Consider the following 19,943-nt stretch of genomic DNA (forward strand, 5'->3'; position numbering starts at 1 on the left):
CCAACTGTGTGTTCGTAAGTTCTTAAAATTCTGTCTACACTTTTTTTCCATGAGCCAAACTCGGCTGGGTCACCGGAAAATTCGCTTAAACTTTTTACTATGTCTGTCACTTTGTCTAGTTCTCCTAAATTACTTAGGTGCTCTTGGTCAATTCCTTGACTCCCTACATTGGTAAAATCAAATGTTTGATTTTGAGTTTGTTGTAATAAAATCGGTAATTGTTCATATAACACTTGCCGAATGGCATTTGTTAAGTCGCTAGGTTGGGTCATATTTCTGTTGTTTTGAAATGTCGTTTGTCTTTGTAACTGTCTTTGTCGTTGGTGGGGATTTTCTTCAATATCAATTAATGGGGGTCTAACTAAATTATTTGGATTAGCCATCCGTTTTATCAAAATTTAATTTTGTATTATTAACTTAATTGGAGTATTTTACTACCATAAGTTTTTCTTGATTCGCCTTAATCAATCAATATCATTATTTTAATTTATTATTATTGTTTTTGAAAACCAGTAGCTGGTTTTACCCTTTTATCCTGGAGGGTCCTTTGGGTAGGAATCGCAGAATTGGGTTAAATTATACTACTTTTGCGTACAAAACTTCGTAAGTTAATTGTTTGCAAAAGTAGGAGTAATTATTTTATTATCGCTTTACGCCTTTTTTAGAAATATGTTATTTATAATTTTAATTGCTTCCAAAATGCAATTCGATATACATAATTTTTTTTTTAATAATTTCCACTTTGCTTAATTATAGAATTTAAAAATTTCCACATAATATTCACTTTATAATTTTCAATATCTTCCACTTTACTTAATTATATACTTTAATTTTTATAGAGAACTTCAAAATTTTCAGATAATATTCACTTTAAAATTTTAATTTCTGATTTAATATAATAATAAGATTTTAAAAATGTTAAATTTTCACACTTAATTTTTACTTAAATCTAACTTACATACATTGCTATTTTTTTAAGTTTTTATCCTCGTTGGTCCCTGCTCGGGCGCCAGTTAAGTTCTTCTTTATTGAATTTCTAAAAGAAAACTGAAACATAGAATCTTAAAAATACCCTAAGCTAGCTGTGGTTCAACGCCAGCGGCGTCGGCAGAGTTTAACGGATGTTGAATAGGCAGCAGAATTGAAGTTGATTATTGTTGTTGATATTATTATTTATTGATCAGCAATAATGTCGATCACTTTTGGGAGTTGCAGCGGATGTTTGTTTATGTTATTCAACTTTAACAACAACATTGTTGCAATGATTGTTGTTATGTTGAAATAAATATTTGTTGTGTCAACTTTTAAGTTATTGAACTTTAACAATTACATTGTAACAATGAATATTGTTGAAATAAATATTTGTTGTATTAACTTATATCTTAGCTGCCTAAGCTTGCTAAAATTGTCATACGAAACTAAAATAATTTTAAGATGAATGTCCGTATAAAATGCGTTTGAGTTCTGAAGTGTATAACGCAAAGTTTCACACTCTTTGTTTGTTTGCGCGATCGTGATCCTGAATTATAGCAGAATATAATACTGCTTAAATGAATGAAAATATCCAACCTAGAGTAGGATGCCCATTTTTGGGGGCATTGACCACGTTTTCAATAACCTTTCCCGCCAAACCTCTTGGCGACAAATATGCTTATATAATTATAAAAACTTCTGTTTTCATTCTTCAATATACTTTTATTAAATCAGACTTCGCATAAACAAATGATATTTCACTAGATATAAAATCATTAAAAAAAACGCATTCCATGCTTTTTATCACTCTTGAAATTAAATATAAATAAAGAAAAATATTCATCAAATTAAAATTTTCAGTCATCTCTACCTCTTCTCTGCTATATCTCTCAACTTCATCTTCAGGCTTTTCTGTGGCTTGTGGGGCTGTTCGTTTAACCAAATAAGTGAAAAAGAATGTATCGCCTCCAGTTTTTGAACATAAAGAAGAAGAATGGCTTTGATCTATTTGGTTACTTTCATTGAAAGAAAAATGCGTTGTCAAAGTAGGTGAGAGGGCGGTTGGGCTTAAGGAATCGTTTCCCGCAGATGTTGCTGAAGTTGGTGCTGATACTGCATTATTTTGAATTTGAGAGATGCAAAAATTGTTTATATCATCCAAATCATTTGGCTGCATATTTATAGCAGGTGGGTATAAAAAAGTTGCAACCTTATGCCATATACTTAAATTGACAACCCATATTTCCTCAATTTTTTTCTTATGTTCTCTTTTAAGACTGAAATTGCAGCTATATCACCATTATTAAATTCACAAATGTTTTTTATTTTTAAAATGGACAGAAGAACGTAGCATAGCGATGGAGAACTGCAAAGTTGTAATTTATTGAATACAGTTTCAAAATCTTTGCACATTGAAACCAAAACTTTAAGAATGGATAGATTTACGTGTAACAATCGTTGGCTTTGTTCATTATCAGTCAATATATTGTTAATTTCAAACCAATTGTCAATTATGGATTTAATCATTCTTTAATTAGAATTCCACCGAGTAGGACATTTGGATTTCAATGAAGTGGGTAGAAGATGCTGTAAATTTGCTTTCATAAATTATTTAACAATTTTTTTACAAGAAGCTAACACATCTGTAAGCTCTTCTGTCTCCTCGAATGAGCGGCAGTAAACAAAACCTTCCAGTACAGTTCCGTCCGGTTTCAAAATTTCTGATAAAATCTTCTATACGAAACTTCGGCCTTTGCACTTACCATACAAGTTGTAACTGCCATTCGCAATTTTGCAACCAATAGAATCTTCTTTTTCGGCCATTATTTTCAATAAATATCATATAATACGTATCATATAAAATTCTTAACACTCACAAAGCAAATTAATCAACTGTACTGACGATTACACATAAACAAAAAATGCTTTGCACACTCGATCATAAACTCGGACACTCGAACATATTGATCCGCAAAACACCCGAACCCAAACAAACACGTATGAACGACACTCGAGTGTTGTGATCAACACGTTCGTCTGTCGCAAAGTCCTTCTACTCGTTCCAAGAAAGCAATACAAGCCGGTTTTGGGTAAGTGTTCGAGTGTGCACGGAAATTGTGTGTCCGTTGCAGATCTCTGATACATACATATGTATAACAAGTAAGGAAGGGCTAACTTCGGGTGTCACCGAACATTTTATACTCTCGCATGATAAAGTGATAATCGAGATTTCATTATCCGTCATTTACGTATCTTTTTTATTTTCCTGTAAAATTAATTAGAATTAAATTCTGAGAGATTTACCGATATTTTCGGTGAAAAATTAGGTTAGGTTAGGTTAGGCACTGAGTTCTTCGTGTTCGATATCAGGGACCTTGAAAAGTTATAGTCCGATCACGACAATTTTTCCACAAGGGATACCTCAGCTTAAATACCGTATTTGTGTAAAGTTTTATTCCTCTATCATCCTTGGTTCTTAATGTATATATTATACAGAGAAGGCATCAGATGGAATTCAAAATAGCGTTGTATTGGAAGAAGGCGTGGTTGTGAACCGATTTCACCCATATTTCGTACATGTCATCAGGGTGTTAAGGAAATATTATATACCGAATTTCATTGAAATCGGTATAGTAGTTCCTGAGATATGGTTTTTGGTCCATAAGTGGGCGACGCCACGCCCATTTTCAATTTAAAAAAAAAGCCTGGCTGCAGCTTCCTTTGCCACTTCTTCCGTAAAATTTAGTGTTTCTGACGTTTTCTGTTAGTCGGTTACCGCACTTTTAGTGATTTTCAACATAACCTTTGTATGGGAGGTGGGCGTGGTTATTATCCGATTTCTTCCATTTTTGAACTGTATATGGAAATGCCTGAGGGAAACGACCCTATAGAGTTTGGTTGACATAGCTATAGTAGTTTCCGAGATATGTACAAAAAACTTAGAAGGGGGCAGAGCCACGCCCACTTTTCCAAAAAAAAATTAGGTCCAAATATGCCCCTCCCTAATGCGATCCTTCGTGCCAAATTTCACTTTAATATCTTTATTTATGGCTTAGTTATGACACTTTATAGGTTTTCGGTTTCCGCCATTTTGTGGGCGTGGCAGTGGGCCGATTTTGCCCATCTTCGAACTTAACCTTCTTATGGAGCCAAGAAATACGTGTACCAAGTCTCATCATCATATCTCAATTTTTACTCAAGTTACAGCTTGCACGGACGGACGGACGGACAGACAGACATCTGGATTTCACCTCTACTCGTCACCCTGATCACTTTGGTATATATAACCCCATATCTGACTCTTTTAGTTTTAGGACTTACAAACAACCGTTATGTGAACAAAACTATAATACTCTCTTTAGCAACTTTGTTGCGAGAGTATACAAATTAACTAAAAACTCAAAAATCAAAAGTGTTCTGCTTCTGCTGCAGAAAGATGAATTGATGATTTCTAGAGAGAGAAATAAGAATTAATTAAATGTAAGTATTTATAATTATTTCAAAATATTTCTTACCTTTTTAGATATTGATACACATGTATGTACTTTATTTTAATGCTGCAATGGCGTAAAGTTATTAATTTAAAATATATTTATAATATGCAAATTTGTTCACTTACATACCTTTCTTCTTCCCGTTAGAATTGCATATGGCTCGCAATTTTCCCTTGTTTGTTATTATCCTTTTCGCACTCATTCAAATAAATCAAGAAATGAAAGAAACTTTTTTCATCGCATTTTTTCTTCTTCTTAATTGGCGTAGATACCGCTTACACGATTATAGCCGAGTTAACAACCGTGCGCCAGTCGTTTCTTCTTTTCTTCTTCGCTAGGTGGTGCCAATTGGATATTCCAAGCGCAGCCAGGTCTTTCTCCACTTGGTCCTTCCATCGGAGTGGAGATCTTCCTCTTCCTCTGCTTCCCCCGGCGTGTACTGCGTCGAATACTTTCAGAGCTGGAGTGTTTTCGTCCATCCGGACAACATGACCTAGCCAGCGTAGCCGCTGTCTTTTAATTCGCTGAACTATGTCAATGTCGTCGTATATCTCGTACAGCTCATCGTTCCATCGAATGCGATATTCGCCGTGGTCAATGCGCCAAGGACCTTAAATCTTTCGGAGAACTTTTCTCGAAAACACGCAACGTCGACTTATCCGTTGTTGTAATCGTCCAAGCCTCTGCTCCATATAGCAGGACGGTAATTATAAGCGACTTATAGAGTTTGGTTTTTGTTTGTCGAGAGAGGACTTTGCTTCTCAATTGCCTACACAGTCCGAAATAGCATCTATAGCAAGAGTTAACCTGCGTTGGATTTCTAGGCTGACATTGTTGGTGGTGCATCTACAACTTCAAAGTTATGACTGTCAACAGTGGCGTGGGAGCCAAGTCGCGAGTGCGACGACTGTTTGTTTGATGACAGGAGATATTTCGTCTTGCCCTCGTTCACTGCCAAACCCACTTGCTTTGCTTCTTTGTCCAGTCTGGAAAATATAGAACTAACGGCGCGAGTGTTGAGGCCGATGATATCAATATCATCGGCATACGCCAGCAGTTGTACACTCTTATAGAAGATTGTACTTTCTCTATTTATTTCTGCAGCTCGAAATATTTTCTCCAGAAGCAGGTTGAAAAAGTCGCACGATAGGGAATCGCCTTGTCTGAAACCTCGTTTGGTATCGATCGGCGCGGAGAGGTCCTTCCCGATACTGACGGAGCTCTTGGTGTTGCTCAACGTCAGCTTACACAGCCGTATTAGTTTTGCGGGGATACCAAATTCAAACATCGCGGTATAAAGGCAGCTTCTTTTCGTGCTGTCGAAAGCAGCTTTGAAATCGACGAAGAGGTGGTGTGTGTCGATTCTCCTTTCACGGGTCTTTACCAAGATTTGGCACATGGTGAATATCTGGTCGGTTATTGATTAGCCAGGTCTAAAGCCACACTGATAAGGTCCAATCAGTTTGTTGACGGTGGGCTTTAATCTTTCACACAATACGTTCGATAGAACCTTATATGCGATGTTGAGGAGGCTAATCCCACGGTAGTTGGCGCAGATTGTGGGGTCTCCTGTTTTATGGATTGTTCATAGCATACTTAAATTCCAGTCGTTGGTCATGCTTTCGTCCGACCATATTCTACAAAGAAGCTGATGCATGCTCCTTATCAGTTCTTCGCCGCCATATTTGAATAGCTCGGCCGGCAATCCATCGACCCCTGCCGCTTTGTTGTTCTTCAGGCGGGCAATTCCTATTCGAACTTCTTAATGGTGGGGTAATGGAACGTCTGCTCTATCGTCATCGATTGGGGAATCGGGTTCGCCTTCTCCTGGGGTTGTGCGTTCACTGCCATTCAGCAGGCTGGAGAAGTGTTCCCTCCATAATTTAAGTATGCTTTGGGCATCAGTGACTAGATCACCTATGGGGGTTCTACAATAGTATGCTCCGGTCTTGAAACCTTCTGTAAGCCGCCGCATTTTTTCGTAGAATTTTCGAGCATTACTCCTGTCGGCCAGCTTATCAAGCTCTTCGTACTCACGCATTTCGCTTCCCTCTTCAACTCCCGGCATCGACTGTAACGTTGCGAGGTAGGCAGCCTGTTTTCTTTCCGCTGCGACACGGCACTCCTCGTCGTACCAGCTGTTCTTTTGCACTTTCCGAAAACCAATGATTTCGGTTGCAGCTGTACGTAAGGAGTTTGAAATGCCGTCCCACAGTTTCGTTATACCGAGTTGTTGACGAGTGCTCTCAGAGAACAGGAGTGCAAGCCGAGTAGAAAATCGTTCGGTTGTCTGTTGTGATTGCAGCTTCTCGACGTCGAACCTTCCTTCTGTTTGTTGACGTGCGTTTTTTGCTGCACAGAGGTGGGTGCGAACCTTGGCTGTAACAAGATAGTGGTCCGACTAGATGTTAGGACCTCGGAGCGCACGCACATCTAAAACACTGGAGACGTGTCTTCCGTCTATCACAACATGATCGATCTGGTTGGTAGTTTTTCGATCCGAGACAGCCAGGTAGCTTGATGAATCTTCTTATGCTGGAATCTAGTACTACAGATAACCATACTTTGGGCCCCGGCGAAGTCGATCAGCCTCAGCCCATTTGGAGATGTTTCCTCGTGGAGGCTGAATTTACCGACCGTCGTGCCAAAGATACCTTCTTTGCCCGCCCTGGCGTTAAAGTCGCCAAGCACGATTTCGATATCATGGCGGGGGCAGCTCTCATAAGTGCGCTCCAAGCGTGGGCGCAAATCAGCGATACGTTGAAGAACCTCGCTTTGATGCGGATTGTGGCTAGACGTTCATTCACCGCAGTGAATGATAGTACTCGGCGACGGAGTCTCTCCCACCACGAATCCCACACCACCACGTATCCCAATCCTTTATATGGCCACTGTAGTAAATACCACAAGGACCTACTCGCTTCTGTCCTTGTCCCGTCCATCGCATTTCTTGGACGACGGTGATGTCAGCCTTTATTTTTACGAGGACATCAACCAGTTGGGCAGCGGCACCTTCCCAATTAAGAAACCGGACATTCCAGGTGCATGCCCTCAATTCGTAGTCCTTATTTCGTTTGCCATGGTCGTCATCAAAAGGGGGGTCTCTCGTCCGAGGCTGTTGTTGCTATTTCGTTGGAGTGTTTTTTTTACGTGGCGGGTCCCAAACCCAGCGCACAACTCTATGCAGGGGGTTATTTCGCCTTCTCACTTTAGCTCGCCTTCAAACGGATGATCTTAGGCTACACAGAGGATACTTGGTCAAAGGCCGGAAGTCGTGAGCTGCTTGAATCATATGTAAAAGAATCGTTTCTGGCCACTCCCAAGTGAATGGCGATCAGAGAACTTTCCTTACTTCCATGAACTTCTACACATGACTCCGTCCTCCAGTCATCGCATTTACGTAAACAAAAAAAAAACCGAAAATGTGCGTTGGTGTTAGTGCATAGAGAAAAAATGTGTAGTTGTATTGAAATATTTGACAAAAGTGGGTAGCCGTGGTTAGCAGGGATGTAGCATGTACAGATATATATATTTTTATGCGGTTTGCAAAAATCTGTGGCGATAGTTCGTTTGTGTTTTCGGCACAGTTCGGATTTTCTACCAATAACACAATGTTGTGACGCTTTGTCGTCGCGTCATTTCTTCGACAAATTGACTCTTCGAGCTTCAGCCATTGGTTGCCCGTGACAACGGAGATTTCGCATGAAGCAATAAGTGTACACTTTTACATACAAAGTTGTGTCTAGACAAATTTACAAATATTGTACGTATGATCTGTCATATTTGCTTAGGAGCCATCCATAAATTACGTCACACGAATTTAAGGACCTTTTAACCCCTCCCCCCTCCTTGTCACAAGTTGTCACATTTTGAACCAACCAATTTTTTGAATTTATCAAAACATAAAAAAACAGGTTATTCTATTTATTCTTATATTTACTGAATAATCTTTGAAAAAATCAATATCTATTTAAATATTAAAGTACAGAAACAACGAAGTCAAGAAATAATTATAATATAAAATAAAATAAAATACGATTCGCAAGTATACCTCAGAAAGTTATACTTGTAAGAAGCAGGGACAGTAAAAAGCTTCGTTACAACTTAAGTATTAAAAAACAAAGATTGTGTTTATAAATGTTTTATATATTTTTTTTGCCTATAAATTTCACGTTTGTACATCACAAATTTTGAAATGTGATGTCACAAAGCTTTTGACCCCCCTTCCCCTTGTCACACAATGTCACTTCTGAAAGATACCCTCCCCCACCTTCAAGGTGTGACGTAATTTATTGATGGCCCATAATTACATACATATCTACATACATACATATGTACGAGAATATGCGCGACCGCTTGGTATTTTAATATGTCATCAAACATATAATGCTCTTGCTGGGCTGGGTGTATGTGAATATATAACTTATTAAACCTACTTTAATTAAATATTTAGGTAATAATGCATGCATGACTTTATTATATATTTCCAAAGATGTTAAGGAATTTGTCATGAAATAGTTCAATTTGTACGAGCATGCTTGTGAACTTTGATATAAAATATATAAAAACAAGTAAGGAAGGGCTAAGTTCGGGTGTCATCGAACATTTTATACTCTCGCATGATAAAGTGATAATCGAGATTTCATTATCCGTCATTTACATATTTTTTTATTTTGCTGTAAAATTAATTAGATTAGTAGTTCCTGAGATATGGTTTTTGGTCCACAAGTGGGCGACGCCACGCCCATTTTCAATTTTTAAAAAAAGCTTCCTTCTGCCATTTCGTCTGTAAAATTTCTATTATTTAGTGTTTCTGACGTTTTTAGTTAGTCGGTTAACGCACTTTTAGTGATTTTCAACATAATCTTTACATGGGAGGTGGGCGTGGTTATTATCCGATTTCTTCCATTTTTGAACTGTATATGGAAATGCCTGAAGGAAACGACTCTATAGAGTTTGATTGACATAACTATAGTTGTTTCTGAGATATGTACAAAAAACTTAGTAGGGAGCGGGGCCACGCCCTCACTTCCGACGCAGGACTGGAGAGTTTTAAGGCTGGAGAGAACTGATGAACCGTATCGGCAAGAGCTGATAATGCTAAACACGGAATCCATCGGTCCTCTCAGAAAAACAAAGGGAGCCGTAAGCTATGGTTTTGAGATGGTAGTGCTGAAAGTACTTCCATCTGATGCCAGGGCTGATGGCCCCAAGCTGCGGTGGCAGGTACTGACGGTCGAACGACCGTGGAAATTGATGCGACAGAGGGCGCCGACGGTCAAATGACCGTAGAAGTCGATCCGAATCTCTCGGATGTAGCGAGTGTTGGGGGCGGTTCGTCGATTGGCGACTCCGTCTTCAGCTTCGAACAACTGTTTGAGGAAGTTCGGGTCGATCACGACTTGGGCGCTGAAATAGCGCTCCTGGAGGAAAGCGTGAAGGATGAAATTCCTCCAGATTAACCTCCAGCATGCGAAGGCGGCTTCCGCTAATCTAATGCTCCGTCTGGAACAAGACGGAGCCGATGTCGTCCTGATTTAGGAACCGTGGCTGACTGGTAACGGGATCTCTGGATTGAGGACAAAGAGCCACAGGCTCCTGACGACCAAGGATGCAGGTAGAAACAGAGCGTGTATGCTGGCAAGGAATGAATTAACGGCATTTCTTTTACCTAATTTCATCAGCGCTGACATAGTGACAGCGAAATTGGAGTGTGACACCGGAGATTTCTGGCTTTTCTCCGCATACGTGCCACACGATGATGTGGTGGAGCCACCTCCCTTACTACTGAGGAGGACCTTAGCCGAAGCGTCTAAGACTGGCACTGACGTCATCATCGGTTCCGACGCTAACTCGCTACATCGAGTTTAGTGTAGCCGGAGAAGGTCCGCCTAGGAAATCTTTTAGGAACCCTAGGAACACAGACTGGGAGGGTTACCGCAGGAGGCTTCGGCAAACTCTCCCACGCGCACCTCTATGGTGGACTACGGAGCTCTCAGATATCAGGGCGCCTTGTAGAAGTGGGTTATCTGAGGACTGGGTTTTGTATAAAGCAGGACTTTCAATATATAAGTCCGAGTTAAGAAAGGCCAAGAGTGGAAGGCTGTCACGAGTTCTCGAGTTTCAGGCGTATTCTCGAAAAAACCCCAGTTTCCCTGGGGTATCTCAAGGACGCAAATGGGAAGTTGGCCCTCAGTAGTGAAGAAACACTTCAAATGCTTCTCGATGCTCACTTCCTGAGCGACATGTCCTCTGTGAGGGGATCTCTCGGGGTGCCGCAAGACGATTGGGGCAGCGTGCGCGCGAGGCGTAGTGTGAGTAGGGAAACACCACAAGGTGGGGTTTTCTCTCCTCTTCTATGGATCCTAGTCGTTGACGAATTGCTCAAAAAACTAGAGGATCGCGGCTGTCGGGTGATTGCCTACGCAGACGATGTAGCACTTATGGTCAAAGGAAAGTTCCTTAGCACCGTGTACGAGTTGACGCAGGGATATCTCAGCGTTGTAACAAAGTGGGCGGTCGGAAGTGGACTCGCCATTAATCGAAATAAAACAGAAATGGTTTTATTCAGCCGAAAATATAACATCCCGGCGGCACCGTTGCCGCAGATGGGAGGTATTCATCTGCAACCGGCGGATACAGTGAAATATTTAGGGCTATGACACCATAGTAAAGCTTATCTTGTTCTATGGTGTCTTCATGTGGTGGAGGGCTTTAGGGAAGACCACACTGGCCAAGAAACTCGAAAGCGTTCAACGGGCTGCGCTAATTAGCATATGTGGTGCATTAAGATCTACCCCAACCATGGCACTTAATGCAATTTTGAACATAACGCCGGTGGACATTGCCAGTAGGTGCATAGCCGCGAAGGTGGCTATCAGACTCAGAGAATCTGCTTTCTTAAAGAAACGTGCATCTGGTCATTCGGATATCCTTACAAACTTTGACTGCATACCGGATCATCTGGATCATGGAGTCGCCATACCGAACTCTGGCGGCTCCTTCTCTGCCCATATACCGACGAGGAAGAGTTGAGTCATGAGTTTTACAAGAAATATTATACCAAGCATCTCCCCACGACTAGCGAGTATCGAGAGATTATAAGGTTTAAACGGTTAGTGTAAGGGGGAAGATTTAAATTGGAATCTCAATGCAAATGATTTAAGGCAAAAGTAAAAATTGTTTTTGAACGGACTCTAACGGATGCGTGCAGATTAAATTTGAGTTTGGGGTCCATAGTTACTCCCAGATCAACAAAACTGCATACTTGCTCCAACCTAAAGTTTTGTATTGCGTATGAAGTAGGGTCTACCGCTCTACATGAAAAGCACATCGTTTTGCATTTTTTAAGGTTCAATAGCATGCCATTTCTATCACACCAATAAACTAGCTTGTTTAAGGCTGTTTGCAACTGACATCTTTTGCTGTTTGAAGTATACGTTTACAGATAACAGAAGATATGTTATTAATAAATAACCAGAACAGAATTGGACCAAGGTACCTTGAGGAACGCCTGAAAGAGCATTAATTATGTCAGAAGGAGTATTGTTAAGACTTGTTGAATTCTATTACTAAGATAAGAAGCAACCCATTTTAGAAATATATAATCGTCTGTTGTAATTGCTTCAAAAAGTTTAGGTATTGCAGAGAACTTTGCTATTCCCCTACAGTTTCCATTCTTATGCAAAGGAATTATAAATGACTTTTTCCATATGGATGGAAATAAGCCTTGCATAAGAGATGAATTAAATAGTTTTGTTAGGGGTTGGTATATATATTTGGCACATTTCTTAAGAAAGCATGAGGGAATCATATATGGGCCATAATTGTATGATTGCTCTAACATATTTAACTGATATAAGGCGTTTGCTTCGGAAATGGTAGGTGCAGTAATGACAGAAATCGAGCATAACTTGTGCTGATGCGGAACATTTTTTGGCGATTTTGGAGAGTAACTGGACCTAAAGAATTCAGCGAACATATTAGAAATGATTTGATTTTCACTAGACACACTAGACTTATATTTCATAGCGGACGGAAAGTTAGAAATCCTGCGTTTGGAGTTGACGAAACCATAGAACAATTTTGGATTACGTATAATATTATTTTTTACTTTATTTATATAATTATTATAACATACATATTTTGTTAAGTTCAGCAAATTTTCGACGCAATTTAGAATATTTTGAATAGTCAGCAACTTAACCAGTTTTTTTTAAGTTTAAAAGCACGAGATTTTCTATTTTTTTAATTTACATAATTCTTTCGAAAACCATAAATTAGAATTCATTTTTTGAGTAACAACACACTTCGGAACAAATTTTTCAAATAAGTTTAAAATAGTTTCATTCATTGTAATCTGGCTAAGTTACTTTAGAAAGTTCGTAATTAATCTTTTTAAAATTAGCTTTCGCAAAGTTGAACCGAAAACAAAGGTCTTGTGTATTATTATGAGCAAAGTTGGCTATGGTTTCGATGTTAATTTCCAAAGCAGGTTGATACGAGTCCTCTGGCCGAACCAAAGGATCACATCGGACAACAGAGAACATTGAAACGTTATCAACAAAAACTAGATCTAAGAACTTACCAAACTCGTTTAAAATTAAATTAATTTGGTTAAGACCAAACTCCGATATTTCATCTAAGAACTCGTTAAAACATATGCGAGTACTAATAGGAATGGTGTAATCATCAATAGATTTCCATGATACGCACGGTAAATTGAAATCTCCCAAAACAATCATGGAATCAGTATGATTAGCCAATTAAGAAAACGTTATTTATTAAAGAAGCATGCTGCATATATACAGATACGTCCGAGTGAGGTGGTATATTAGATAAAGTTAAGTAGAAATGGCCACCGTTAGCGCAAATACGAATGCACTTAAATTCTATGAAGTCTGCATGCGGAGCATCGACTTCTTCAGATGGTATTGAAGAATGAACAGCAAACAAGGCACCACCTTCGTTTTTGTTTAGCCAGTCATATGTAAAGATTTCGAATTCGCTGTTGAATATTTCATTATCAAAAATGTGAGGATTTAGCCAAGTTTCTGTGAAAGCAATGACTTTTAAAGTTACAATGAATGCTATTTAAATACAAATCAGTAAGTTTTGTATTAAGACCTCTAACATTTTGATAATATACAATCAGCGAATTATTGTTAATTAGTTTTATATGTCCACGGGATTTCTTGGCTTTTAGTGATAACTACAGGGGGTTTATCACGTTTGTGCTCGAATTCGCGCACAAAGACCCCGGATGGCCAGAATGAGTTGTCAAGTATCAATTGAAAATTGTCAGCGGATACGTCGATCTTAAACGACGAAATATCCCTGTTATATTTGAAATTAAATTTACGGATGTCTGTATCTACCGTTTTTAATTTCGACGAGATATAACTTTTTATATCATCGACTGTGGTATCCGCAGCAAGTCTCGAGATAAAAATTGCCTTTTTCCGTGGTATTACAACTATGTTTTTATTAGCTGACTTGGAAGTATTTGGAGGCTGATCTTGAGAAGTTTTCCGCTTACCGCGTTCAGTAACAGTTTTCTCTGTGATGCGAAAGAAAATAAAGTATTTATAAATATGTCGGAGCGAACTAGTGAAATGAGGCAGAGCTTGGGGCATGACAAAGAGCTCAAAATACTTATGTTTTAGAGCTCTTAGTATACGGGAAACTCGCATCATGAGTGTGAAGTTCTGGCTTTAGTGGCATGACAAAGAGCTCAAAATACTTATGTTTTAGAGCTCTTAGCATACGGGAAACTCGCATCATGAGTGTGAAGTTCTGGCTTTAGTGGCAGTCGTGTGGAAAGTACGAGTATGAGCATTTGGCTGAGTTGGTTGAGAATTTCAAGTTCATACAACTAATTGTATGGAAATTTAATTAGTTAATGTCCAATGTCCGGCTGCTGCCAAGTATAACGGATCCACACAATTGTACTGTATTATGTATAAACATCAAAATATATGCAAATACTAATAATCTACACAATGGGAGCAGACGCATGAGCGCAACGTAAATTGCAACAGTCCGTATAGTTTGGTGGACAGTTAGTGCGACGCGTTCATTCGACAGTCGCCTGCTGCTAAATTGTGAGTTAGTTAGCACTTGGTGTTGTGGGCCAAGTTGGTAATAACCACAGTTGTGTGAGCTTGATCCCTGAAAGCAAACTCTTAGCCAATTAATTTCAGCTGAGATAATTCGCATAAGATTCCAAAGGAAGGGTACTTTGATCCACACCGCTATCCCTTTGTCAGCATTAAGGCAGCAATGCGGGTCACAAGTGATAAGTATGAATATATTCAGTTAGTTGTTTGGTGTAAGCATTTCCACAGTGACACGGTAATGAGCGACGCGCAGGCTATAAGCTGGATGAAAACAAGTTATACTGCATAACTAGGAAACACTAAGACAAAGTTTGTGCGACATGGATGGGTTGAGTTGGCGGATTATTTATTGTCTATATGGCAAGCGAACGGGAAGGTATCAAAGCCCACATCACAATCACATCGACTTACAATCGGTTCTACGGTTGTTCGAGACCTGCTAGGCAGTTTGCGTTACCTAACGGGCTATGTGTAATGGCCGAAGTCCTTGTACTTCAATGAGTTTCATGTAGTTGGGCGCATACGAAAATTGCCAGTCGTGCGCATTATGGGAATTAATACGAACGCGGCGGATCCTACGTCAGTGCGAAAGGAAGCAGCGGCACCCATACAACGTCGTTGGAGGGATAGTAAATTGGCCCGCAAAATAGTTAATAGCAACTCGAACTCCGATGGTAATGTTGAAATGTTTCCACCTACATACCTCTAAACATCTGTGGTGGCCATGGTCAGCTGTGTTATTGGCGGCGAGGCAACAACCAGCACGGTTGCCGCCTCACACGTGGACAGCGGTGGGATGGCATGTCTAAATGACCAACTTGACGGCTGGCGGCTAACGACTATTGCGGAACTGTCGAATTTCACAGATACCGCGTACAAATATACATATGAGTATGTGTTTAGCTGAATGCTACTAATAAAAACGCTGTCTTTTGGCATTTCTATGTGTCGCTCAATATCGAGGGACTTAGTGATTTTGTATATTGCGGGTTTTCAACTGGTAAGTTTTTAAGACAAATTGGGAAATTTTTATAATTTATTATAAATCTTTAAATATAGTTTAATAAGAATTCAAAGTCCTGAAGTCGTAACCCCTAGATTTCTGTACTCGAATTTGGTATTTTCTACATCATCAAAGGATTTGGTATCTTCAGTAATATATGTGTGTTAAACAGGGTCACCGCTCATTCATCTATCTGCTTATCAGGACATTGATAATGACAGTGATTGACATGATAAAAGCTGGACAAATAAATCACGTCCTAAACGAAATGTTCAGCAAGGGTTTTACTTATAGCAGCAGGTGGACTTAAATGTGCAATTTGGATTGTAATAGATTTAGGAGAATATAGCTTTGCATTATGATACATCTACTACAGTCTATGAGTCTACTCTATCCTTTGTTCTGAAGGTAACGGGTGATTTTTTTGAGGTTAGGATTTTCATGCATTAGTATTTGACAGATCACGTGGGATTTCAGACATGGTGTCAAAGAGAAAGATGCTCAGTATGCTTTGACATTTCATCATGAATAGACTTACTAACGAGCAACGCTTGCAAATCATTGAATTTTATTACCAAAATCAGTGTTCGGTTCGAAATGTGTTTCGCGCGCGTGTTTTGTTCAGCGATGAGGCTCATTTCTGGTTGAATGGCTACGTAAATAAGCAAAATTGCCGCATTTGGGGTGAAGAGCAACCAGAAGCCGTTCAAGAACTGCCCATGCATCCCGAAAAATGCACTGTTTGGTGTGGTTTGTACGCTGGTGGAATCATTGGACCGTATTTTTTCAAAGATGCTGTTGGACGCAACGTTACGGTGAATGGCGATCGCTATCGTTCGATGCTAACAAACTTTTTGTTGCCAAAAATGGAAGAACTGAACTTGGTTGACATGTGGTTTCAACAAGATGGCGCTACATGCCACACAGCTCGCGATTCTATGGCCATTTTGAGGGAAAACTTCGGACAACAATTCATCTCAAGAAATGGACCCGTAAGTTGGCCACCAAGATCATGCGATTTAACGCCTTTAGACTATTTTTTGTGGGGCTACGTCAAGTCTAAAGTCTACAGAAATAAGCCAGCAACTATTCCAGCTTTGGAAGACAACATTTCCGAAGAAATTCGGGCTATTCCGGCCGAAATGCTCGAAAAAGTTGCCCAAAATTGGACTTTCCGAATGGACCACCTAAGACGCAGCCGCGGTCAACATTTAAATGAAATTATCTTCAAAAAGTAAATGTCATGAACCAATCTAACGTTTCAAATAAAGAACCGATGAGATTTTGCAAATTTTATGCGTTTTTTTTTTTAAAAAAGTTATCAAGCTCTTAAAAAATCACCCTTTATTTATTAAGTAATGACGCATTATCAAAAAACGACGACAGCGTGACACACTCACTCACCTTTGGAAAATAAATTTTGGATGAGTTGACCGCTTGGTCAATAGATCTCAACACATAAAATAGTCACGTCATTTCGTTTTATTTTACAGCGTTTGCCGAACGTGTGCCAATATGGCGAAGCGCAAACTGCTCTGAATTGTGGCAGCAACAGCACCAACGGCAGTTGAACGGCTGACGACAGCTGTGATAGAGCTGAATAAATACATCGCAAATGTTAGTACTTAGCTAAACTTTAAATGCTTTACACTCGTAATAATTGAAGCAGTCTGTGGCGGTAGCGACGGTGGTGGGATTTGCTTTGTTGCACCAGCATCGGTTAAAGCTGTCCGCCCATTTCAGTTCTAATGGAAATTGCATGCTTAATTTCACATGCAAATTCGTATTGTTATTTGCAAGTAAGTAGATAAAAACGCTAATGTTTTTTTCGGTTATTTCCATTTCAATTCGATTTATTCCGGTATGGCAGTATGGTGAATATTAGATTTTTTTCACAAAATCCATTCCGTATAATACATATAAAGAAGAGAGAGAAGGAGTGAAAGCCGACTGTGGTATTTGCGTAGAAGTGTTGGGGTGCGATATAGTAATAGGTTAGAAATGCAAAATATACAAATATGTATAAAAAAAGAGAGAAAAAAAAATATATAAAAAATAATAAAAATAGGATCGACGAAAATCCAACTGAATGTGTAATGTGACTTTTTGGGTTCAAATTGGATAAAATTTAAATTCTATTATTCTTAGAAGCAGTTGTGTCTGTAGAAAATCGACAGACCCTAAATAAGCGCTACAATATATGAAATAAATGTTTGTATTGGAAATTACTTATTATTTAATGATCCTTCAACTTTGATCTCCTTGAGCGGTAAGTAATAGTACGAGTAATAGAGGGACCCCAAATGGAAACGCACATTCCTTTGCCAACTAAGAGACATTTCTCATAATACTCACAATGGGGATATAGGCGAATAAGCCTTCGATTTCAGGTCCATCTCCTGTTGTGGATAGTGGTTGAAAGCGGTTAATAAAATCACCTTTGGTATCCGCGCTGGGATGAAGATATTTCAAAGTGACAAAGCGGCTGAGGAAGGCAACACACAAGACGCCATCCAGTGGCTAAGGAATGTGGCAATAAGAGATAAGTAAAATGTCTCAAACACTTAGACTTGTGCAGATATATCTGCAGCACTCGAAAAGTGCTACGGACAAAATGAAGATAAACTAAGGGTAAGCATTATTTTCATAAAGATGTTAACGAATTTCTTTGTTATACCTAGTGCCGAAAGTGGTAAAAATGGAAGAAGAAAACCTTGGACTCATCATTCCTCAAACCTTAAATGGAAATACTTAAGTAATTCCATTGAGAGCACCAAAGGGTTTGAGCGATGAAACGGAATAACAAGAACAAAGTCGTACGATAGTGCATCAAAATGGCGCTAATTGAGCCCATGGTGCCAGCACTCCTGACTAAATGTTTGTTTTAAAGTTCGAATACGTGCCGCCAAATTAGTCTGAAATTTGTTCTTTTTTCGATGCTCCACATTCTCTTCTTATGAGTTCTTCCAATTTTTATGCTGCCCTGCATTATTTTATCGTTGCTTTTGTCATTTCCATTTTATTTTTCTGTATCTATTATTTTGTTATCTGTCTTTTTCTGCCACGGCAACTTTTCACTTCAATCTGTATGCTTTTATGCCCTCATGCTGTCGTTTGCTCAGTTTTTATCTTCTATTTTATTTATACCCTTTAGTTTATTTTATTATTTTGCTTTTGCCTAATTAACTATTATATTATTCCATTCTTTTTACTGTTTTTTAACTGCTTACTTTATTTTACCTCTACTCTTCTCAATTCTTCAAGAAGTTTATGACTTCCGCTCTTAGAGCAATTATCCTCTGGGTAGCCAAAAAACATCCCTTTGAAGTGGAGCTAAAGAGAGAAGACGAAACATTCCCCCACCCGCCAAAGTTGTGCGCTAGGTTTAAGACCCGCCACGTAAAAAACACTACCAATTAAAAGGAAATACAGTGCAATCGCGATTGAGGGAACTAATTCGTGCAAGGCCTGTTCCCTCAATCAAGATTGTTGCTTCAACTCAGATTAAGATTTTATACACTTTCTTTTATTATTTTTTCAAAAAAGTTAAATAGATTTTATTCTTGAGATCATCTTTGTACATTCACAAAATAAGAAAGCAAAACTTTATTCTGCTGAAAAAAAAATTAACAATTTTTGTTTGCTTTTTTTTTCGCTTTAAGGCATTGCTTCACAGCCTCCTCCCTAAAATTTTTAAGAACCATTATATTAGGAAGAGAATTAGTGTATTCTTCGGCCCACTCTATAGCCTTGTCAAAGACTGAAACGGCTTCTGAAGGGGTTATATTGCATTTTTCATTTGGTTCTTCGTCTTCTTCTGAACTTAAAACAGCAACGTCATCCACTATATTCAAGTCTTCAATAGGGTCATCCGTTGAAACCCAAGCAACCAAATCTGCTGTATTAAACGTAACCTGTGGAAAATATTTCTTTGTTAAATTTAGTACTTTCACATATAAAAAATGAGGGCTTACTTCTGGAACTATGCTCTCCAGCAAATTATTTATTTCCGCATACTCTGTTGATTGTTGCTGAATTGTATTTGAACGTAAGACACTCAAGGGGATGTCGTCATCTTCGCTACAGTTTGCTCCTTCTTCATTAAAAACATCATCTTTTAAAAGCGGATGCCAGCATTTTTCCACGACGACAGGGCTTAATTGTTCCCATGCATGTGCCAACATACAAACAGCGTCTTTTAAATTTAAATTCTTTAAATATTCATCTGTGTTCGAGTTAGAACCATAAAATTACCTGTGGCACAAAAGCATGATGAAACCATTCTTTGAAAATTGATGCAGTCATCCAAGCGTTTTTAGAGTTTTTATACTCGACCGGTAGCTCAAAATTTTTAAA

Source organism: Bactrocera dorsalis, chromosome 3 (genome assembly GCF_023373825.1).
Source record: "Bactrocera dorsalis isolate Fly_Bdor chromosome 3, ASM2337382v1, whole genome shotgun sequence".
In the NCBI taxonomy this organism is placed as follows: domain Eukaryota; kingdom Metazoa; phylum Arthropoda; class Insecta; order Diptera; family Tephritidae; genus Bactrocera; species Bactrocera dorsalis.